General features: G+C 43.2%; 2 long non-coding RNA genes across 2 annotated transcripts in view; one reads left to right on the top strand and one right to left on the bottom strand.

Annotated features, from left to right (window-relative positions):
- Positions 1–341: 341 nt before the first annotated feature.
- Positions 342–5,389, bottom strand: LOC120400516. Its single transcript, XR_005595881.1, has 3 exons — positions 5,304–5,389; positions 1,839–1,976; positions 342–660 (listed from the first exon to the last, which is right to left on the bottom strand). It is a non-coding gene; the product is annotated as an uncharacterized LOC120400516 (long non-coding RNA).
- A 624-nt stretch (positions 5,390–6,013) lies between these two features.
- The window catches only part of LOC120402180, a 32,097-nt gene continuing 13,400 nt past the window's right edge, over positions 6,014–24,710 (top strand). Inside the window, exons 1-3 of the long non-coding RNA XR_005597041.1 lie at positions 6,014–6,121; positions 8,534–8,621; positions 21,669–21,752. This is a non-coding gene — a long non-coding RNA (uncharacterized LOC120402180). The remainder of the gene's footprint in view (positions 6,122–8,533; positions 8,622–21,668; positions 21,753–24,710) is intronic.

Raw genomic sequence — 24,710 nt, forward strand, 5'->3', positions numbered from 1 at the left:
AGAAATGATTTCTTGCACCACTGTATATACATACATGAAGTAACTATCCAGTCTAGTAAAGGATTTGTTCAGAAAGGGATCACTGGAAGTGCAACAGTTCTGGAAAATCCCTGATTTGCCATTGGAAAGGTCCTGTAAAAAGTATTCTGCTTTTACAATGGACTAAATAAATGCAATACTAAACAATGGGTTAAAGTCAGTGATGAGACAAACTGGATCAGAAGTGTATTGTAATTTGTTTAGATGTATTGTATCTATATGTATTGTAACTTGCTTTTATTAGTGCAATTTGCTTTTAGCTTCTTCATCATTTCATTCAAAGATAATGTTTTAAACAGTAAAATTAAGATCCTGTGAATTGCCAGTCTCTTTGACTAACAAATATGTCAGCTTTGATCTGCTGAGTCCCATTTACACTGTGCAGATGGACAGCTAACCATGTATCACAGGTAAACTTTTCCCTTCTCTAAAGTGAAGGTTTCCTCTTCCCTCCTGTGGGTCTCAAAGCCGCTGTTGCTACCATGTAGGTCATAGGGCAGCCAGAAGGGTCTCATTTTTCCACATGGATAGTTGATTCAGACTCTTGGTCCAATTCACTCTATGGATTCCACTGGTGCAAGTCAATGGAGCCTGGGCTCAGGGACCTTGGTGACTGAATACCTATTAGAAGAGAGGTAAGAGTGATTCAGATTGCGCACAACCACTGCTCTGCTGGAGGGCCTGGAAATGGTTGGCACATCTCCAAAAGCTGGCAAGGTCAACCTAGGAGAGTATGGGGCAAGTTGCCCGGAAGGACTACCATCTCAGCACTCTGTATGGGCAGTGTCAGCAGAAGGAGATCTTCTTGAGTCTCAAGAGAACTTTAAATTGCCCTCCCAGTATCACTGTCTTTTGCTGGTGAATCCCCCATGGTTGCAACAGTTTCTAGATGAGTGCTAGGGGGCACAGTTTGCATTTCCCAAAACTAGCAGACTGCAGCATTAAGGTGTTACTGTTAGAGCCATGGAAGTGCTATGGTGCCCTAGTTACATCAGTGAGATTGTCGCCACTGAAGAACCACAAAACATTTAGCAATTGAAATGAGTGGGATTTGCTTTTTTGTTCTCTCTCTCTCTCTCTCTCTCTCTCTCTCTGCTGTTCTACCAATCAGTGGAAAAATCAGGTTTTTATACCAGGCAGTTGCAGCCATTATGCCATCAACTATAGTAATTTTCATAGTGAAACCATAACATTTATTTCCTGAAGCCATAAAATGTGCTGCATGTCAAAAATGGTGATGGATCTGGAAGTCAAAGGATGAGCTATAGCTAGCTGCATCATTTTATGTATGGTTCTTTAGTTCTTTGACTTGAGTGTGTCACTGTCAGTCACTGAGTAGAGCAAATTAGAAAATGACATTTTGTATGCATGAAGATGCTGGAATGTTAAAAAGTTTAGCTGAAACAGTGCTAAGTAACAAGATAAATCAATACCCGGGCATGGTGCTAGGGGGCGCGCTGTCACTGGAAAAGTCATAAACCTATGGTTCTGATCACTTGTAGTACTAAATATCCCACAGCACTTTTCGAAAGAGAGAGAGAGTGTTAGTCCTGGATAAATTCCAGTTACAGAGCAAACCCATATTTTCAACTAGATGTAAGTCTTACTTCCAGACTACCCTGTGCTGTTTAAAGTTTGCTGCCTTCAACCCTGGTAATGAATCCATTTCAGTGATGTATCCCATGATCCTTGTATATACAGGGCCAGACTTTGACTTTGGATGGCCCTGCATGTCTCCATCATGAATGGAAAGGATAAGAGCACTGGTGGTAGAGTGTGGATGGAGTCTGCTTTCCTACCTTTTTGTACCTCCACAGGATACAGCCAGAATCCCAGTGTTTGCACGCATGGTGCACAAGGTGCAGGAAACGTCACTTTCCTTAAAGTGATGGGCACAGATGGGACCAAAGCCAGACCAGGTAGGAACACTTCTGCACCTGCAAAGAGATTTAAGAGCTGCAAAGTGCCCCCAGAGCATTCCTGGCTGGTGTAGTGCACCTGTGTACTATGCAACAGATTGCCCTTACATGCCACAGATTAACCCCTGGGTTGTAATCCATTAGTACTACTCATTAAATAAAGTGGGATGTTTGAATGAAACTTGTTCTCTGACAGTTTCTTACTTTCTTTTCTTACTGTGGTTAGTCCCAAGTACTGTATGTATCTGTTTCGGTGATTCTTTTTTTGTCCAGCGTTTTCCCAGATGGGAAATTGCCTTGAAAAAAGCACATTCATATCCACCTCCCCCATGCACAATGTCATACTGTGGGCTGTTTTTCTTCAGATATCAGAGAAGGAACAGTGCTAATTCAGAACTGCAGTCACAGAGCTTCCCTTTGAGCTGGTTGGAATTTTCTGGTGGATTTTTTTTTCTGTAGGAAAATATCAACTTGTTGAAAGAAAAACAATTTGCAAAAATATGTTGATTTTTACAACATTTTATTGAGAAAGAATTGAAAAAAATCATTTAGATATCTGTGTTTCAACCTTTTTGGTTAAATCATTTGAATAGAATGGAACATTTTGATTTTCCATTTTGGAATTACTTTGTATCAGTTTTTTAAATTCCATGTTATAAAATATAAAATTGCTAAAAAGAGTCAAAATCTGAAGATAAAACTTTCCAATTGACCAAAAATATTTTTTTCACAATTTGGTGTTGCAGGAAATCTCAAAAATAAAATCAGTTCCTGCCCAGCTCTATTCCCAGGCTAGAGGGTCCTCCATCAGGGATAGGTTGGTGTTTACTGCTCATGTTGCTGCATGGTGTGGAGAACAAGCTAGTTCATGCTGACAGAACTCTGTAAATAAGGGTTTCCCCATCTATTCCTGCCCTGGCTGGGGCACATCACTAGAATTTGCACAGGGTCCCAGATTTGTTTCAACCTACATTGACTTGAAGTATGGTACTCTCCAGATTGTGGCATTGCCTCCAGTAGTCTGTCTCTCCAGGAGGAATGTGTATCAATTTGTTCTAACATGTAGCTGGTACAAATGTAATATTGTCACATCCCAAAATGATTACTTATGTTAAACATAAGGTGACAGCATTAACCAATGTGGTATAGCTAAGAAAATATGCCAGGTGCTTACACCAGTGGCAGCCATAGCTGAAAGCCAGCATACATCTTAATACTCAGACTTGTCAATGATTTATTCATATGAAACTGTGTGGTAGCCACACAGAATTGTGTAGTAAATCGCAAACAAATGTTGGGAAATGTAGTGACAAGTGATCTACACTTTATGCACAAACTGGTGTAAAAACTTTGTACATAAAACATAACTTCCTGGAAAGGTGAGCAGGAAAGAAAAGCCCATTTAATCAGGGCAGGTCTACATATCTGAACTAAGAATGAAAGCTAAATCAGGTTTTGCTAGTGAAGCAAGAGGAGGGGACCTGAGGATCAGTGTGCAGAGAATTAATGTTAATGGAGGTGATGGATCTATGCATCAAGGACAGATAAACTACAAAGTATCCTAATCAGCAAGTTTCCACTAATCCTGTTAAAACATCAGCTTCTCATATTAACCATGGTAGATTGGCTCTAAACTTCCAGGCCATCATTTACCTTCAGTTTTTCAGCAGAACACAAAATTTCTATTGACACAAAAATACTGTATTACTGTGTGTGAATTCAGGTTGGTCTAAACCTAACACGTACCTACCACAGTATCACAAAAGCAAGAAAGTTAAAAGTGAAGGAATCTAACAGTACATACCCAGTACTACTCTGCCAAGGGAGGCAGTTTCACCATTAGGACAATCACCATATATACACCCACTATACACCCACAACCTTAATTCTGCTCTAGATCTATTCTAGAGTCTATAAATTTTAAGACCAAAACAGACCATTGTGATCATTTAGTCTGATGTCCTGCATAACATGGGTGTAGCGAGTCGGTGTGGCTCCCCTCCTGCCCAGCGGAGGGCGCTCAATCCCATAAGCCCAGCTGGGCTGAGCCACCACTTCCTGTCCCCGCCCCCCGGAAGTCAAGGGGCGGGACAGGAAGTAGAAAAGGAGAACGCCAGAGCTCAGTCAGGAGCCAGCCACCACCGCGAGCAGACGTGTCGGCGGGAGCTCCAGACTGGGAATCCTCCAGGACCCGAGGCGGCGATCCGGACTGGCCCCCACTGCCCCGCGCCCGGTACGATGAGGAACCCGCGGAACTTCCCCGGGATTGGAAGTTGGAGCAGCCGCTAGGACTTCCTCCCGCCCGGTACGAGGAGGAGCCGCTGCCACCGCTTCCGCCCTGCTGTTATCCGGAGGAGCCATCGGAGGCAGCCGGGCCAGACTTCCCGCAGGAGTTGCCGGACCTGCCCCCAAGCCCTGGTCCTGCAGACCCCATGCCGATGGACTGGTCCGAATTCCCGGCGACCGAGGAGCAGGTACCGGTAGAGGGGGAAATGGAATGTAGCCCGGGGATAGCCGACCCCTGTCAGGCTATAGGCACCGAGGTGCCCATGTCGGTGTGTTTCGGTCAGGACCCCACTGACCAGCGGCCGTGCTAGCCGCTAGTAGGGTCCCGGGCTGGGACACAGTGGAGTGGGTGGGCCTGTGTCCCCCCCTGCCACCCCACTCACGGGTGGCAGTCTCCCCCTCACCCCAGCGCAGACAGAGAGGCCTGCACTAGTCTGAGTTGTTGTCATCACTCAGCTCCTGACCAGAGGACCTGGGCTTATATAAACGGTTGTTGCCCCGCCCCTGTTCCAGAGGCTTATACTGAACTGCTGTTACCCAGCCCCCTGCTCCAGAGGGTCTGGGCTTATATTGAACTAGTTGTGTTGCCCAGCTCCTGCTGTAAGGATCTGGGCATAGAACTGCTATTGTGCTGCCCCGCCCTAATTGAGGGCCTGGGCTTACACTGATAGGGCCTGAGAACATGAGGCGGTGCTAACCCTGATGTCTTGCCGTCCCACCAGTTAGAGGGGACAAGAAGCGAGTCGGTGTGGCTCCCCTCCCGCCAGCCGGAGAGTTGAGCCCCGACCAACAGCTTACAATGGGCCATAGAATTTCACTCAGTATTTCCTGCAACATGTCCAACAACTGTGGTTGAGTTAGAGCAACTCTTTAGAAAGACATCCAGTCTTGATTTAAAGATTGCCACACCTCTAGGCAGATTACCCTAGCTATTAAAAATGTATGCCTTATGTCCAGTGTGAATACTGTAGTAAAGAAGTCAGCCTTCCCCTTATTATCTTTTCTACATAGTTCTGGAAATCACACTCATTCAAGTTTGAATTAATAAATGAAACCTACATTGTATCCTTAATATCGACAAACCTGGTGAATCAACAAAAGAAGAAATTCCTGGAGTTGTGTAACAACTGTGACCAGCTTATTCCCAGTCACTGAAAGCCTTACAGACACATCAAACAGTAATGGTGACATCATAGAGCCATGTAAAAACTCACACAAGTACAACCTAGTGGAATAGGTTTTGCAACTATAGTCCTACTGCCTTAATATAACATCTGCCCTGCTGGAAAGGAGTGTCTTCTTTACAGGACACAATGGAAGTCTTTTTATAGACTATAGACTATAAAATAGATGAAATTAAGACTCCAAGACTGTATCAAAACATTTTTTTTTAAATTAGCAACAAGAAATCAATATAATACACTGCAAGAGAGTAAAGGCCGGTTATGGTAAACATAGCCACATAGTCAAAAAAATTGCAATACACAATTAAAGATGCACTCTTATCTTCACTACCTTTTTATACATACGCATCATGTGTGGGATTAGAATGTGAGATACTGAGCTGATTATGCTGGGAGTTGTGTGTGAAGGACTGGCCTTGGGCTTGTTCTCATTAGCCAGTTAATTGTAATTAGGATACAGGTGTGTAGGATAATTACCCTATGGGTTATAGCTACAGCTGTGTTGATTTGATTAATCAATTAGTAATTGATTGTCTACCATATTGTATATAAGAGCATGCTGGGAAATGAATAAACAGAGATGTATACACACACACGCTGTCTCTCTCTGCTTGTGACCACACTTGACTGTTAGACTTCGTTCCTGATCCTGTGATGCAACAAATGGTGACCCCGATGTGATGCAACAATCATGTAGGTTTCATATTGCTTGGAAAGTGAAATGACAGACTTTATTGTTTATTACCACTGATACTAGATTTTCATTGGTACCTATTGCTATATAATGACCTACATATGTTATACATTTTGAAAAGTTATATTAGGCATATTGATCCTTTTGTTTTCCACACACAAGGGGTTCAGAATAAGCAGTAGCTCAGCTATTCTATACAGTCTACTTCTTGTAACATCAGAATGTGCTGCTACAAAATGGCGAGAAATCAAAGGAGCTTTTTTATTTGACAGAGTTGTTGTTGGCCAATTAAGTTTGGTAAGATTTGGGTGGATTTAAAAATTATTTCAAAGATTAAACTTTGGGCTCTAGGAAGCAGCTGATCCTATGGACAAAAACCTCAGTTTTCTCAGTTTTGGAGTGGCTTCTAAAAGCCTCAATATTAGGTGCTTCCTCAATTTCTCTAGGTCTAAAGTGGCTGTAAAACTGTAAGGGTTACATTTTAAAAGAATTCTGGGCCAGATCCTCAGCTGATGTAAGTCAGAGTAACTCCATTGAAGCTGATGGGGCTATGCCTATTTACACCAGCTGAGGTTGTCCCTTTAAGCTGCAGGCACAATAAATGTACACACATATGTAAACTGGTGACTAAGGCAGAAAACATGCATCTGTGAATGTCAAGGGCCAACAGGAAGTGGCAGGTCACTGCATGGAAGTACAAAGGAAGAGGAGGTGCAAGGCTCCTTCCCCCCTTAGGACTTGCCTACATTCGCACTAGCATAGACAAGACAACAGGCTACTACAATCATTTTTAAAATTAAGTTGTTTACAACTGCTCTGAGCTCTACATAACAGTAATTAAAAAGTCAAGGGAACCTCCAGGGACAATAGCTCCATGGGAGCCTGTTTAAATCAGATTTTTTCTGTCTCTGAGATGTGTCCTGCATTGAGAAGGAGCACTCTTCTGCAAGCCAAAGATGGCTTCAGCACAGTTCTTGGAGCAGATGTCTTTGGTGCCACACAGGCCAGGGTGACAGTCAAAGACTTAGGCAATACAGCCACAGATCCTAGCCCCGCTGGAATCTATTTCTTTTGGTGCCAATGTCATTTTTGACTTGCTTGGATTTAAAGTAGAGGCTGATCTACTCTTCATGGAACAGACAGAGTTTGTAACGTCTTCTTGATAAGGAAGGCTCAGCGCCTCCCTTCCCTACTAGTGCAGTCACTGTACACCAAGCAGGGACCTCAGGAATGGGTTTCCCCATACAAACTAAAGAGTGTCTATATGTGTCTTCTGAGAATGTGGAGCAGTATGACACACACTGATACTCTGCCCTTGTCATGCCCATCCTTAGAAGACATGTCTGCTATAATTAATTGATTTAAGGACATGGAGTCTAGTGTGAAAGTTGTATGCACAAGAGTGCAGAACACTAACCATACAAACAAAAATTAAGGATAATTTTAAGGTAGCTAATCTAGTTATTGCTTCGAGCAAAGAGACAAGGTCACAATCCACAGCTAGTTACAAAAGGAAGTAACTAGGATGGATGGGGCCTCATAGCTCTTTTAGACCTTGACTGTAAACATCTGGTGCCATGAAAAGGTGTTTGCAATGAAAGCTGCTTTATTGGAAGTTGCCAGAGCTGAGCAGCACAGGGGCATATTCCACAAGTGGGAATATACAGGAGATACCTCTAAGAAGAAAAATATCTTTACATTAAATTCCTTGCAATTTCGTGGAATCAGCACATCCATATCTGAATTAGAAGCAGCAGTGAAACCCAGCTGCAATTCAAGCTAGGAAATGGGCAGTCTGTTCATCGTTCTATTACTGACTTCCTTTGTGATCTTGCCCAAATCATTTGATCTCTCTAAGCATCATTTTGACTATCTGGAGTTAAGACTTCCTTCCCTCTAGGGTATATACATTAATGCTTTAAGTATCTGAGCACCTACAATGTTGGGCACAGAGACCCAGCTATAAAAATAATTTATTTTGAGTAAACCAGGTAGGTTTTGTTTTCCAAAGCAAATGAAAGACTTGAGCTACATGCCAATTCTTGAGAAGCTTTTCTGTATGTTTGTTGCAGAGTGGCACAAAGGAATATACTAGCAAGTAGTGTGTTTGATTTGTTTCCAAATAGATGAGTGATATAACTTGGCTATTTTATGTATACTTGTTAAAGAGAATATCTTTTATGTATCATCTGCTTGAGGATATCCAATTTCAACAATTAACACCATGCCAAACTGCAAATATTATTTTCCTTATCAGAGCTTTACAAAAACACCCAAGTTTATAAAGAGGTCTCCAGGGAGAGAGACACAATGCTGTATGCAGAAAGAATGTTAATTGGTTTTTGTCATTTATAAACTTAACTATGGCTGAATAATAGCCTTGATTTTTTTTGCATGTTTCCTTTTCTTAGGCATGCAAATTTGAGATCTCTATGTCCTGCTGGTTTCAAGAGGATGAAAATGAATATCTAGTCATGTGCAACTGAAAACCACACACATGTAAATTTAAACCAAAACCTTCAATGACCAAACACAGAGAAATTCAAACCATAAAGCAATGCGAAAAGGACACGTCAGCAAGATGGCTCAGATAATGTATTTTTCCCATGAGCTATGAAGATTTTTTTTGAGCACCTCATTATAGGGAAGCATAAATGCAACTTCCTACTGATTATTAGAGAAGGGCAGGGAAGGGCTTAGCAATTCTTCTTTGTTCAATGATCTGTGCAACCAGAACAATATTCATGGTAGGCAAATTCAAGGCAGGTCTAAGTTGAGATGTAACAACATGGCAGGCATCTTAAATGAATTTAGTTAGGGTTAAATTGAGGTGATCTGTGAAAATGTCCTGCAGAAAATGTTTCTCTTCAGAATCAGAAACACACTTTTAAAAAAATAATGTAAAGCTTTTAGTAAAAAATTTTACTCTAGGAAGACTTGGGATATACTGAGTTTATACAAGTTGGGGGCCACTAAAATGCTATTTAATATTCTTTATCACGTTGCTGAAACCAGAAAAGGTCTGTAATTCTGCATTTCCTCTTGTTCCTGCTTGCATACATTTGATGGGCATTATGAAGAAAATATGTCAATACTGGATGTTAGGACTGATTGCTCTCAGTGTAGAAGACCTATGGCATTTGAAACAAATGAATGAATCATAGAGTATCAGGAGGTCATCTAGTCCAACCCCCTGCTCAAAGCAGGACCAATCCCCAACTAAATCATCCCAACCAGGGCTTTGTCAAGCCTGACCTTAAAAACCTCTAGGAAGGAGATTCTACCACCTCCCAAGGTAACCCATTTCAGTGCTTCACCACCCTCCTAGTCAAAAAGCTTTTCCTAATATCTAACCTAAACCTCCCCCACTGCAACTTGAGACCATTACTCCTTGTTCTGTCATCTGGTACCACTGAGAACAGTCTAGCTCTCTCTAGGGGGAGGGATAGCTCAGTGGTTTGCACATTGGCCTGCTATACCTAGGATTGTGAATTCAATACTTGAGAGGGCCATTTAGGAATCTGGGGCAAAAATCTGTCTGGGCATTGGTCCACTTTTCAGCAGGGGGTTGGACTAGATGCTCTCCTGAGGTCCTTTCCAACCCTGCCATTCTATGATTCTTCGGAACCCCCTTTCAGGTAGTTGAAAGCAGACATCAAATCCCCCCTCATTCTTCTCTTCTGCAGACTAAACAACCCCAGTTCCCTCAGCCTCTCCTCATAAGTCATGTGCTCCAGCCCCTAATAATTCTTCTTGCCCTCCACTGGCCTCTTTCCAATTTTTCCACATCCTTCTTGTAGTGTGGGGCCCAAAACTGGACACAGTGCTCCAGATGAGGCCTCACCAATGTCAAATGGAGGGGAATGATCGTGTCCCTTGATCTGCTGGCAATGCCCCTACTTATACAGCCCAAAATGCCATTAGCCTTTTTGGCAACAAGGGCACACTGTTGACTCATACCCAGCTTCTTGTCCATTGTAACCCCTAGGTCCTTTTCTGCAGAACTGCTGCCTAGCCATTCGGTCCCTAGTCTGTAGCAGTGCATGGGATTCTTCTGTCCTAAGTGCAGAACTCTGCACTTGTCCTTGCTGAAGTTCATCAGATTTCTTTTGGCCCAGTCCTCTAATTTGTCTAGGTGCCTCTATATCCTATCCCCACCCTCCAGCGTATCTACCACTCCTCCTAGTTTAGTGTCATCTGCAAATTTGCTGAGGGTGCAGTCCACACCATCCTCCAGATCATTAATGAACATATTAAACAAAACTGGCCCCAAGACTGACCCTTGGGGCACTCCGCTTGAAACCAGCTGCCAACTAGACATGGAGCCATTGATCACTACCCACTGAGTCTGATGATCTAGCCAGCTTTCTATCCACCTTATAGTCCATCTTAATTCTGTCATTGCTGGAGATTTTTAGCAGTAAATTTTCAAATTTGAGGCTGCATGCCCGGTTTCCAGACACATTCTGGAAAATATACTCCTGCAATGGCCACCTTGAAACTTCTCTATATTAGCAGATCTCTGTTAGCTATGAAGGTATAGAATTCCTTGTTTGCTCTTGTGGTGACCTGAAGATTATTCGCTTGTCTGGAAATGGGTGCTGAGTGCCTTCAGGTGTGGAAGCTCTAGGGCAAGGAATGCAGTTGATGCCACTACTCTGGCACAATGGAGCTGTCCATAGGCGCAGGAACTAGGGATGTGGGGGGTGCTGCAGCACCCCGAGGTTTTATGCGGGGCCCCGGCTACAGGTCCCTGCACTGGGAGCCCCAGCTGCCAGTCCCCACACCTGGGACCCCAGCTGCTGGCCCCCATGCCCGAAGACCTGTCTGCCGGCCCCCACCTTGGCCCCCTTACCCCTGTCTGGGTCCCCCCCAGAGACACGGCCCTTTTCCCACCCCAGGTCTGTTGTGGGGGCATAGACAGGGATAAGGAGACTGGCTTTCAGCACCCCCACGATCAAAAGTGTTATAGTGCCACTGGATCTGTCTGCAGTAAGTGTAAACCTGATTCATGCAGTAGGAGAGCTTTCTTGAAGGCCAGGACAGTATTGTGGAACAAATCCCCACAGCATCTAAGAACAACCTCATCGCTTTCTACTCCAAGTCCAAAGTATAATTCAACCTGCGCTCATTAATGAAAACACATTGTACACCATATAGTAATTTAATAAAAAAATCCATGCTGGGGAAACATAGAGAAAGAATCACTTCTGATGGCTGTTAGTCATGCGTCTTATTGCACTACTGGAAGACACTTAGATACCCTGGTGATGGGCATACTATAGGAACCTGAACAGAATTGAAGTCAGTGAGAGATGAGGAGGTTCACTGGATCTGAGCACTCCATGCCTCATGAGCTGGACAACTTAATTTATTTCTTCCAACAGAGTCAGAGACTAGCAAAATTCATCTGAATCTCTTCAGTCTGGAAACACCACAAGAGGAGGGTTCTTGTGAGCTTTCCAATCCTTCTTATTGTCAGGCAGGTCAGTAATACTATAAAAACTTGGTGCTGGCTAAAACCAGGACGTGCAGCAGGACATAGGAAAAACAGTAAAGTCATTTTTTTTCAGACTTCCAGTGTTTTGGTTCAAGTTTGGGGTTGGATCTTTTATGATCCCCACTAGTTTGCTCATCCTTACAGAAGGCTACAATGGGGCAGAAATGAAGTAGAACTAGGATGGAGTGTATCTAATTTAGAAAGGCTGACCTTGCATCTTTCCCATCCACAGATGCTCGCAACAATATATTCTGCACAGAATAGAGATGTGTGAAATGGATGCGGCAGGACAGTGGTAGCACATACATTGCACACATTGCTGGATGTTCGAAGACTCCACATATGCAAACATCAATGGGGTGAATGTACAGCCACCTTGAATACCTGTAACATGCTTACCTAGATGGTGGGGGTGGATAGAGAAGAGTGATTGGTCAAACCTTAGGAAGAGAGGGGCATGTCCATGTGACCATGGATCCTGCTGCATCTGTTCCCCTTAGGAACATCCACATAGGCAACACTCCAGCGGTATGCAAACTACAGCAGTCCCGAGGCTGCTTTCAATACATCACATAGCAATAGGAAAAAGGGGAGCATGCAGACAGACGAATGAGAATGACCATAACAGAGCAAGCACTAGCTGCAGACTCTATAGCCCAGTGGTTAGAACACTCACCTGGGTTGTGGGCAGAGCAGACACTTAATTCTGGGTTTCCACTACCCAGCTCAATGACCTAATCACCAGGCTATTGGGGCTGCAGTCTCAGCTTTAATGAAAATTTTCCAATGGCTTCAGTTTCATTCCACATCAGAATCTTGAGATTTTCTATAAAATGGTCAGCTCTACTTAGGAGCACAAGTTTCACTGAGAGCAAGTGGAACCTGTACTCCTTAGTCACATTGGTTCATGTGAAAATCCCACCTTACCTGTCTCTCTCCAACTCTGAGCACTGCCCTTAGTGTTCCTGGTCACATATGCTTACAAGGGGATCATGTGAAGGAGTTCCCTCCCAGCACCTCCTCATGGGGATCAGGTCTGTCAGGTGCTTTGCCCTCCTCAGGGGTCTCTTTACCCACCTTTTCTTGGTTTGTGGTTTGGCCACTAAGTTCCTTTCCTTCCAGGGAAATCACAGTCCTCCCAGACCAGCAGTCCAGCTGACATCTCCAGCACCCTGTACCACTCCCAAGTAGCTGGTAAGGGAACCCAGGCCTGCCCTCTACACTGGGTTACAGCCTAGGTACCCTATAACATGCAGCCAACATGTCTTAGCCCTCACTGCTGTTTCCCTGGGCTTCTTCCTACATCACTGGGTCTTACCCTCTCTGGGTACATCAGCCTCCCAACTCCCTCCTCTCAGGGAATAACTGCAGCCTGCCTTTCCTGCAAGTCCCCCTTGCGACTTGCAGCTCCTGGACTTTTTACAGGCACCCTGAGGTTTTATGCAGGGCCCTGGCTACAGGTTCCTGTGCTCTTGTTCCTGCCCAGTGTGCGTGCCTGACTGCCTCTAATTAATGGCCTCTATCTCTCCCCTACTGTCTGCTTAATTAGTCACTTAGGCTCACCTGGCCTAATTTACCCTTTCAGGGGCCAATGTGGGGAATACACCTCTTCACAGATGGATATACCAGGAAGGGGTGGGACTGCTGCTGCTGTCCCTGTAGTGTTTACTCTGCACCCTGCAGAACCAAAAGGATTTGTGGCTTTTGCAGTCTGATGTACTTCCTCAGAGTGCAACCTGGAACTGAGGTACTGCTGTCCCTCTGGTATACCAGTCTAGGCCCCCTCTCACACTGTGAGGCTGTGATAACGTGCAATCTTCTCCAGGTCTTGCACTTGCACAGCAATACTCAAGCACATCTAGCTTCAGTTACATGAATGCTTTTCCTAGCCACTCATGAACCAACAACAGAGAGGTTTCAGCCCGTTCTCCCCAGCCTAGGACCCCAGAGCTGTACCATCTTGCCCTGGTCAAAAGCCTGACCAGTGTAAGTGTATTACCCTGTCCGCCCCTACCTCAATATGGAGAGGACAATGCACCAGTCCCTTTTCCTGAACAGATTTCTCTTTGCACTTCAAACAGCACACTGCTTTAGGTAAAAAATATAAAACAGATTTAACTACAGAAAGATACATTATAAGTGATTGTAAGCAATAGCATACAGATCAAAGTTGGTTACCTAAGAAATAAAACAAAATCACAATCTACGTTCTGTATGATGAAATCCAATGTTGATAAATGCAAAGTAATGCACATTGGAAAACATAATCCCAACTATACATATAAAATGATGGGGTCTAAATTACCTGTTACCACTCAAGAAAGAGATTTTGGAGTCACTGCAGATAGTTTTCTGGAAAGATCTGCCCAATGTGCAGAGGCAGTCAAAAAAGCTAACAGAATGTTCAGAAGCATTAATAAAGGGATAGATAATAAAACAGAACATATCATATTGCCTCTATATAAATCCATTATATGCCCACATTTTGAATATTGCATGCAGATGTGTTCGCCCCAGCTCAAAAAAGATATATTGGAACTGGAAAATGTTCAGAAAAGGGCAACAAAAATGATTAGGGGTATGGAACAGCTGCCATATGCACAGAGATTACTAAGACTGGGACTTTTCAGCTTGGAAAAGAGATGACTATGTGGGGATAAGATAGAGGTCTATAAAATCATGACTAGTGTGGAGAAAGTAAATAAGGAATATTTACTCCTTCTCATAACATTAGAACTAGGGGTCACCAAATGAAATTAATAGGCAGCAGGTTTAAAATAAACAAAAGGAAGTACTTCTTCACACAATGCACAGTCAACCTGCGGAACTCTTTGCCAGAGGGTGTCGAGAAGGCCAAGACTATAACAAGGTTCAGAAAAGAACTAGATAAGGATGATAGGAGGATAGGTCCATCAATGGCTATTAGCCAGGATGGACAGGGATGGTATCTCTAGCCACTATTTGCCAGAAACTGGGAATGCGTGACAGGGGATGGATCAGTTGATGAATACCTATTCTGTTCATTCCCTCTGAAGCACCTGGCATTGGCGACGGCTGGAAGACAGCATACTGGCTAGATAGACTTTTGATCTGACCCAGAATGGCCGTTCTTATGTTCTTATACACTAGACAGGATTTGAATCAAGCGGTGTCTCACTGTGATGGTACAAACAGTCTTCCAGTCTTCCATACACAGGCAAGAAATCCCTTCAGCCTAGAACCACATCCCCAGTCCAGTATTTGTTCCTGAGGTGTTGAGTTATGGGGGGAGTGAGGCCAAGTGATAATGCCACTTCCCCCTTTTAGAGCTTCTTCCATGTAGAGGGGACTTCATTGTGCCAAGCAAAGTCCCCAGCACAGTTTGTGGAAAAATACAGGCACAAGATGGAGTCGAGTATCTCATGATCTAGTCACATGCCCTTGCATGCTTCATTGAGTCATAGCAGCCATTATCCATATACTGGTTGAAGCATCCACAGAAAAATTCATCAGGTGGGGATAAGCTTCTTCCATGGCCTATTGTGTTTCTTAATGGGCCATTACCTTGAATAGTTTATCCACAATGTGCTAACTAGACTGGATGTAAACTACCTTGTGAGTGTCACCCAAGAGAAAACACATTTGACATTCGGGTACATAGTCAATATTCATAACTTCAGATACAGCGACAGCACATACAATCAAAAGGATGTCAAATATCAGAGGGGTAGCCGTGTTAGTCTGGATGTGTAAAAGCAGCAAAGAGTCCTGTGGCACCTTATAGACTAATCAAAAGGATGTTAATGTTCAACAGATCCAGATCAAGACATTTAGAATGATGTCTTACAAGGCATATTTTGCACAAAACATATCATAATTATATCACCATTGTAAATATGGGGATGGCAGGGTGTTGGTTTGGGGTGCAGAGTGTCACAGATGATCTCTTCCCCCATCTGTTCTCAGCCTTTGTGTACAGGACTCCACTGAGCAGGCTGTCATGTGTGTGCTGCCATTGGCACATATGTATCACTGATTTCATTCTGCTGCTACATACCTGGTGTGTGGCCATATGGTTTTCTCTTTTATTATTGCTGGATAGCACCGGCTGATTCTCCCTCGGTTATTGCTTTCAGCTGTGCGTGGGTGCCTTGAATGACAACACCTGGAGCCTTCTTTCTTTCTGAGTTACTCTAGTCTTTGCCCATCCTTACTATGCTAATCTCCAGTGTCTCCAGGCACTTTCTAGGGGATATCCTGATACTTGCAATCTAGGGGATTACCTCCTTGCATGCAAAGAAGCATGGCGTTTTGCTTCGTTCTCACTTTGGGGACAGATGAGCTCCCTGTTTTCATCATTAAATGCTCGAATGCTCATTGTTTCCCCCATTATGCCAGTTGGTTCTCTGGGAAGCTTGGTCTCTGGAACATCTAAACCACTGTTTCTCAACCTTTTTGATATCAGGGACTGGCTTGCTGCCTTCCTAAATTGTGTTAGAGAGATCCCAGGGATCCATGGACTGGTTGTTGAGATATACTAATCTAAACTATTGAGTTCAGACACCACCAAGGTATGTCTGAAGACAGCACTGGAAAGGCAGAGGATAAACAGCAAGAACAAGCGCCACTGGACTTGAAAAAGCATAGACATTGGTTAAACAGAGAACCAAAATTAGTGATGGAGAGCAAGAGTAGGGGTGATGTGACCTGAAAATCACAGACATTGGTAAAAACGGAGAGAGCCATATTTTTTCCAATGACCTTGATTATAACCATCTGTATTCTTCCACTAATGCATTCTATTGTAAAATAGCTTCCTTTTGTTTATTTTGGAACACAGCTGTTGTTTTTAATTGAGCTTAACAGATAATGTGATCATGGTTGCTTGCTTTAGCAAGGGGTCTATGAAGCAGGGGGAAATGAATGACTGATCAGTTAGACTGTATACATTTGTTTGTTTGTTTTTTCCTTTCTAAAATGCTTGAGATATAGTCCTGGCTATTTTGTTAGCTAGGTGAAAAGGTTTTCCTGTGATCAGCTTATGAAATCCACTTCTAGCTAAAAAACAATTCTGCACCATCACAAAGCACTCCCAGGGAAACTGTCTTTTTTGGCAAGTAGAGATTTGTGGAGAAAGGATGGGGTGGGGCAGAGTAACACAGAAGGACCCAGGGGGAGGAAAAGGTGGCAAAGCCTGAGAACTAAATGATCTGGAAAAATCATGGAGCACATCCTCAAGGAATCCATTTTGAAGCACTTGGAGGCGAGGAAGGTGATCAGGAATGGTCAACATGGATTCACCAAGGGCAAGTCATGCCTGACCAACCTGATTGCCTTCTATGATGAGATAACTGGCTCTGTGGATAGGGGGAAAGTGGTGGACATGATATATCATGACTTTAGCAAAACTTTTGATATGGTGTCCCACAGTATTCTTGCCAGCAAGTTAAAATAATATGGATTGGATGAATGGACTATAAGGTGGATAGAAAGCTGGCTATATCGTAGGGCTCAACAGGTAGTGATTAACAGCTTGATATCTGGTTGGCAGCCAGTACCAAGCGAAGTACCCCAAGGGTTGGTCCTGGGGCCGGTTTTGATGATGGGATGGATTGCACCCTCAGCAAGTTTGTGGATGACACTAAGCTGGGGGGAGAGGTAGATACGCTGGAAGGTAGGGATAGGGTCCAGAGTGACCTAGACAAATTGGAGGATTGGGCCAAAAGAAATCTGATGAGGTTCAACAAGGACAAGTGCAGAGTCCTGCACTTAGGATGGAAGAATCCCATGCATTGCTACAGGCTGGGCACTGACTGGCTAAGTGGCAATTCTGCAGAAAAGGACCTGAGGATTACAGTGGACAAGAAGCTGGATATGAGTCAACAGGCTAGAAGCCAAGAAGGCTAACGGCATATTGGGCTGCATAGTAGGAGCATTGCCAGCAGATTGAGGGAAGTGATTATTCCCCTCTATTCAGCACTGGTGTATTGAGTCCATTTTTGGGCCCCCTACTACAGAAAGGATGTGGATGAATTGAAGAAAGTCCAGCAGAGGGTAATGAAAAGGATTAGGGGGATGGGCCACGTGATTTATGAGGAGAGGCTGAAGGAACTGGGCTTACTGAGTCTGCAGAAGAGAAGAGTGGGGGACGGGATTTGATAGCAGCCTTCAACTACCTGAAGTGGGCTTCCAAAGAGGATGGTGCTAGGCTGTTCTCAGTGGTGGAAGATGACAGAACAAGGAGCAATGATCTCAGGTTGCAGTGGGGGAGGTCTAAGATGGATATTAGGAAAAACTATTTTACTAGGAGGGTGGTGAAGCACTGGAATGGGTTACCTAGAGAGGTGGTGGAATCTCCATCCTTAGAAGTTTTTAAGGCATGGCTTGACAAAGCCCTGGCTGGGATGATTTAGTTGGCGTCGGTCCTGCTTTGAGTAGGAGATTGGACTAGACGGCCTGTTGAGGTCTCTTCCAACCTTAATCTTCTATGATTGTATGATTCTATCTCTGTCTCTTGTTTGAGTGCCGGGGAGTTTCCATGCTTCTGACCCCAGCCTAAGGGTCTGTGATAATTGCAGTAGAGACATTTGAAGAAGCTCAGTGACCGCTTCCTAATAGCTCCCCACAACACACACAACCCAGGTGCTAACCAATCCAGAAGGGATAGGATTCCCTGCTTCCTAGATGAACTGATGAAGGTATACTGCATCTCTTCTAGCTTAACACTTTCCCGCTCCCCTCCCACATGGATCTACATGATGGGATGCTGCTATTGTATACCACTCCCAACACCTGGTCATAAATCACAGCGTCTGATCTTGAAAGCAGTTGTAGAGATATGGAATAGAGAAAACACACAAAGTGAAGGAGCAAGAGATAAGAAAGCAGAATCATCCAGATGGAGAAGTCTGATCATTAATGGAGCTAAAACAATGTCAGTGTATGCTTATCAATAACATGGTACTTTACAACTAACCTTGTTTCTTGGCTTTTATTTAGGGCTGTCAAGCAATTAAAAAATTAATCATGATTAATTGCACTGTTAATAATAGAATTCAATTTATTTAAATATTTTGGATGTTTTCTACATTTTCAAAAATATTGATTTAAATTACAACGCAGAATACAAAGTGTACAGTGCTCATTTTATATTATTATATTTTATTACAAATATTTGCACTGTAAAAAATAAGTATTTGCACTCTAAAGAAACACAAAAGAAATAGGTTTCAGAGTAGCAGCTGTGTTAGTCTATATCCGCAAAAAGAACAGGAGTACTTGTGGCACCTTAGAGACTAACAAATTTATTTCAGCATAAGCTTTTGTGGGGGGCTACAGCGCACTTCTTTGGATGCATAGAGTGGAACACACAAACAGAAGATATTTATACATACAGAGAACATGAAAAGGTGTAAGTACCCATACCAACTGTAAGAGTCCAATCAACTGAGATGAGCTCAAGGTGCCACAAGTACTCCTGTTCTTTTTACAAAAGAAATAGTATTTTTCAATTCACCATATATAAGTACTGTAGTGCAATCTCTTTATCATGAAAGTTGAGCTTACAAATGTAGAATTATGTAGAAAATATAACTGCATTCAAAAATAAAACAATGTAAAAGTTTAGAGCCTACAAGTCCACTCAATCCTACCTCTTGTTCAGCCAGTTGCTCAGACAAACAAGTTTGTTTACATTTACAGAAGATAATGCTGTCTGCTTCTTGTTTACAATATCACCTGAAAGTGCGAACAGGCATTCTCATGGCACTGTTGTAGCCGGCGTTGCAAGATATTTATGTGCCAGATGCACTAAAGAGTCAGATATCCCTTCATGCTTCAACCACCGTTCCAGAGGACATGCATCCATTCTGATAACGGGTTCTCCTCGATAACCATCCAAAGCAGTGTGGACCGAAGCAAGGTCATTTTTGTCATCTCTATCAGATACCACAAGAAGAAGGTTGATTTTCTATTTGGGTAGTTCGGGTTCTGTAGTTTCCGCATCAGAGTGTTGCTCTTTTAAGACATCTGAAAGCATGCTCTAGATCTAGTCCCTCTCAGATTTTGGAAGGCACTTCAGATTCTTAAACCTTGGGTGGAGTGCTGTAGCTATCTTTAGAAATCTCACAATGGTACCTTCTTTGTGTTTTGTCAAATCTGCAGTGAAAGTGTTTTTAAAATGAACAACATGTGCTGGGTCATCATCGGATACAGCTATAACATGAAATATATCACAGAATGCTGGTAAAACAGAGCAGGAGACATACAATTCTCCCCCCAGGAGTTCAGTCACAAATTTGATTAATGCATTATTTTTTTAATGAGCATCATCGGCATGGAAGCATGTCCTCTGGAATGATGGCCGAGGCATGAAGGGACATATGAATGTTTAATATAACTGGCATGTAAATACCTTGCAATATCAGGTACAAAAAATGCCATGCGAATAGCTGTTCTCATTTTTAGGTGACATTGTAAATAAGAAGCGGGTAACATTAACTCCAATAAATGTAAACAAACTTGTTGGTCTTAGCGATTGGCTGAACAAGAAGTAGGACTGAGTGGGCTTTTAGGCTCTAAAGTTTTACATTGTTTTGTTTTTTAGTGCAGTTATGTAACAAAAAAAATCTGCATTTGTAAGTTACACTTGTATGAGGTGAATTGAAAAATATTATTTCTTTTGTTTGCCATTTTTACAGTGCAAAAATTTGTAATAAAAATAATAATACAAAGTGAGAGCTGTCAACTTTATTATGTTGTAATTGAAATCAATATATTTGAAAATGTAGAAAAACATCCAAAAATATTTAATAAATTTCAATTGGTATCCTATTGTTTAACAGCATGATTAACACTGCAATTAATCACAATTAATTTTAATTGTGTGGGTTAACTGTGATTAATCGACAGCCCTACTTTTATTTAAATAGTAATGAGGTTTTCCGTTTTCCATATTAGTAAGCATTTCCTGGGCTAAGGACAAAGAGTTTATTAGCCTAGAAAATTGTTGTTACTGAGTTAAAATGTCTATATTATCCTGAAACTAACCTCCCATCTAAGATCTAACTAGCTACTGTCTTCAGAACACCTGTATAAACCCCCAACAAAAATGGCTGAATCAACTGCTGACACCCACCACTATCACTACATTAGGTATGCTAAAGCATGAGGCATGGCTAGTCCTCTTAGAACAAACATATGTGGATTGTCCTACACAGCGACTGTCTATTCTGTAAGAAACTATTGGAATCACACAAATGAAAACACTCAGAGGAACACTAAGAAGTGGTAACTACCATATGTGCCTGGAAAAAATGCCCCTGTATAATGCATATTTTTTAGACAAAGCTGTGTTGTGATGTGCAAGTAGATAATGTAACTCAAGTAATATGAATCACTCATGATGGAACTTGGCTTCAGAATCTTGCAAGATCATTCAAGATAATCCACCCCTGGTTATGCAAACAGGAAACACAACTACTTCTAAAAGCTTCCAACAAGATTTTAAAACCTTTTTTTTTTCATAACACTCCAGTCTATTCATTTCATTTAGTTAACTACACTCTGTTAATTTAAGCTCTTACAGGTAGGTAAGACTAGTGGAGACCATGTAGATTAGAAAAATACTTTAAATAATTTGGCTGCAAGGTTTCATTTGAATTGTTATCCACATGGACTACTACTGTTTGTCTGGTCTGAAACGCTGACCCTTCCTAACTGGTCAAATATATCAGGAAAAGGAACAACTAAAGAAGAAAACATTTACTGCCAGTACTTTTCAGATCCTGGCTGGATCTTTGGATCTTTGACTTCTGTACAAGAAAAGCATTAGCCAAAATTCAGAGAGATCTTTGAGACGGAATAGGATAATGAGATAAAGTGGCATCAAAGGAGATGGGAGCTTATGTGCATTTATTTATAACAATGTTGCAAAGTGTTCAACTTATTTAAATCAATGATGCGTGCACTCACCGTATAATTCAGTTGGCACTTATAGCACATACAATAAACACATCTAATACACATTTTCTACAATTATAAATCATGTATGTGTATGTTTATGACAGCACGCTGACCAGATGATGGCCCCATGCTGAACACAACGGTGTAACTCATAACTCAGTTAAGGGAGGAGACAGATGTCAGAAAGTGTAAGTTTTATTTATCAGTCCTGAAAAGTGCATTATATGGATCACTCTCAAGGACAGAGTATTTATGATTGTAGTACTTCATATTATTTTAATATGTTGTAGCGGGGTGGTTACCCGCTCCTGCCCTGAGGAGTTTAAAGCAGCCCTGGAGGAGGGCTGTGGAAGGGCAAGATGCCTGGGCTGATTGGAAGGAAGCAGCTCAGCTGGGGCCACGCCCCAATCAGGGCCCAGCTGGCCCTATAAAGGCTTGAGCCAGGAGCTCAAGCTGACAGTCTCTCTCTGCGTTCAGAGAGAGAAGGGTCTGGCTGCAGAGAGCTTAACCAGGTATCTGGAATGGAGCAGGGGTGGGGAAAGGCCAAGGGAGCTGGGGATCTCTGTCCTAGGAAAGCCCCAGGCTGAAGGCCTGGTAAGGCCTATTATGTACTGGGTTGCAAGGGCAGCCCACGGGTAGCCAGAGGCAGCAGGTCCAAATCCCTTTGCCTGTGATGAGTGGCTTTTACTGTAGTCTGCCCCGTGAACAGGGGCTAGATGGAGACTGGGCAGTAGCCAAGACTGAGGTGAAGTGGAGATAGTGGGTGGGGTTCCCCTGGGAGGGGGACACCCAGACTGTGGGGGTACTGCTAGGGGGCAGCACCCAGTTAAAGGGGCACTGGGGTCCTGGGAGGGACACGGGGGCCAGCGGCAGCGGGACACCAGCCTGCAGAGTGCGCTCCGGAGGCTTGATGAGCTAATTCCCCGAGACAACCAGCAGGAGGCGCTGCTGGGTGAGTCTGCACCCGCTTACATATGCATAATGCAGCCAACCGAGTATACACAGTTAATCACCAATCTATTCAAATTGCTTAATTTTAAATTAAAGTGCACATTGCCAGTGAAAAGCCAAAGTCTACCAAGTGTTTTCTACTGATGACATTTCTTTAGGGGGAAAAAAACAACCCCTCCAAAAAAACCAGAATTTGAGGATCTGATCCAAAGCCTACTGATGAAACCCAGGGAACGATTCCCGTTGACCTCAGTTGGCTTTGCTTCATGCCATTATTTGGGTGAACTCCACAGGCAAACAGAATAGTAGTGTGTCCTGATTAAGGGGTTCTCTACTTGCTGTTTAAAGCATGGCTTTTGGGGCATGTCTACACTACAGACTTACATTGACTTAATGTAAGTTCAAGCAGCAAAGAATCCTGTGGCACCTTATAGACTAACAGACGTTTTGCAGCATGAGCTTTTGTGGGTGAATACCCACTTCTTCGGATGCAAGCAGTGTAAGGATGTAAGTTGACATCTGCAGTCATTAAGTCAGTTGCGCAACTCATTGTGTCGGTGGAGTGTGTCCTCACTAGCAGCGCTTGCATTGATGCACAGAGCACTGTACTGTGAGTAGTTATCCCACAGTGCAACTAGCCATAAGGCATTTTGGGAAGGGCTTGCAATGCCTAATAGGAACAAAACATTGTCGTAGAGGGGAATGGAAACATTGTTTCAACCTACCGTGATGCAGTTTCTTCCCTCCCTCCCTCCTTCCCCTGATATCAACAGCAAACAACCCATACTTTCTCATGCCTTTTTTTTAAATCCTGGTTTAGCTGCACATATGCCATAGCCTGAGAAACATGGGCCCGGCTCAGCTGTGCACCCTTGTGAGCATTACAGATACCTCTGGACTTACCCTGCAGTATTTTCAGAGCTGAAACAGGAGCCGCTGCATGGAACATTACGATGTCATGCAAGCAGCCCTGCTGCAAGCCATAGAATGAAAAAATTCCCAGTTGCTGCTGGCAGTTGCATAGCAGCTGAACATGGTGGAGCGCCTTTTCTGGTCCCAGGAAACAAGAAATGACTGGTGGGATCACATTGCTATGCAATTGTGGGTTAACGAGCAGTGGCTGAAGAACTTTCAAATGCAGAAGGTTTCTAGGAACTTTGTGCAGAGTTTTCCCCAGTCCTGAAGCACAGGAACACCAATATGAGACCTGCTCTAACAGTGGAGAAATAAGTGGCAATTGCTATATGGAAGCTTGCAGTGCCAGACTGCTACTGGTCAGTGGGGAATCAATTTGGAGTTGGTAAATCCATTGAATCATTGACTTTAAGGTCAGAAGGGACCATTATGATCATCCAGTCTGACCTCCTGCACAATGCAGGCCACAGAATCTCATCCACCCACTCCTGTATCAAACCTGTGTCTGAGCCACTGAAGTCCTCAAATCATGGTTTAAATACTTCAAGATGCAGAGAATCTTCCAGCAAATGACTCATGCCCCACACTGCAGAGGAAGGTGAAAACCCCCTCAGGAACTCTGCCAATCTGTCCTGGAGGAAAATTCTTTCCCAACCCCAAATATGGCGATCAGCTAAACCCTGAGCATGTGGACAAGACTCACCAGCCAGACACCCAGGAAAGAATTATCTGTAATAACTCAGATCCCACCCCATCTAACATCTCATCACAAGCCACTGGGAATATTTACCGCTAATAGTCAAAGACCAAATTGCCAATATTAGGCTATCCCATTATACCATCCTCTCCATAAATGTATCAAGCTTAGTCTTGAAGCCAGATATGTCTTTTGCCCCCACTACTCCCCTGGGAAGACTGTTCCAGAACTTCACTCCTCTGATGGTTAGAAACCTGCATCTAATTTCAAGTCTAAACTTCCTGATGGTCAATTTATATCCATTTGTTCTTGTGCCCACATTGGTACTGAGCTTAAATAATTCCTCTCCCTCCCTGGTATTTATTCCTCTGATATATTTATAGAGGGCAATCATATCTCCTCTCAGCCTTCTTTTGGTTAGGCTAAACAAGCTGAGCTCTTTGAGTCTCTTTTCATAAGACAGGGTTTCCATTCCTCGGATCATCCTAGTAGCCCTTCTCTGTACCTGTTCCAGTTTGAATTCATCCTTCTTAAACATGGGAGACCAGAACTGCACACAGTATTCCAGATGAGGTCTCACTAA

This window comes from Mauremys reevesii, linkage group 3 (assembly GCF_016161935.1).
Source record: "Mauremys reevesii isolate NIE-2019 linkage group 3, ASM1616193v1, whole genome shotgun sequence".
NCBI classification, from domain to species: domain Eukaryota; kingdom Metazoa; phylum Chordata; order Testudines; family Geoemydidae; genus Mauremys; species Mauremys reevesii.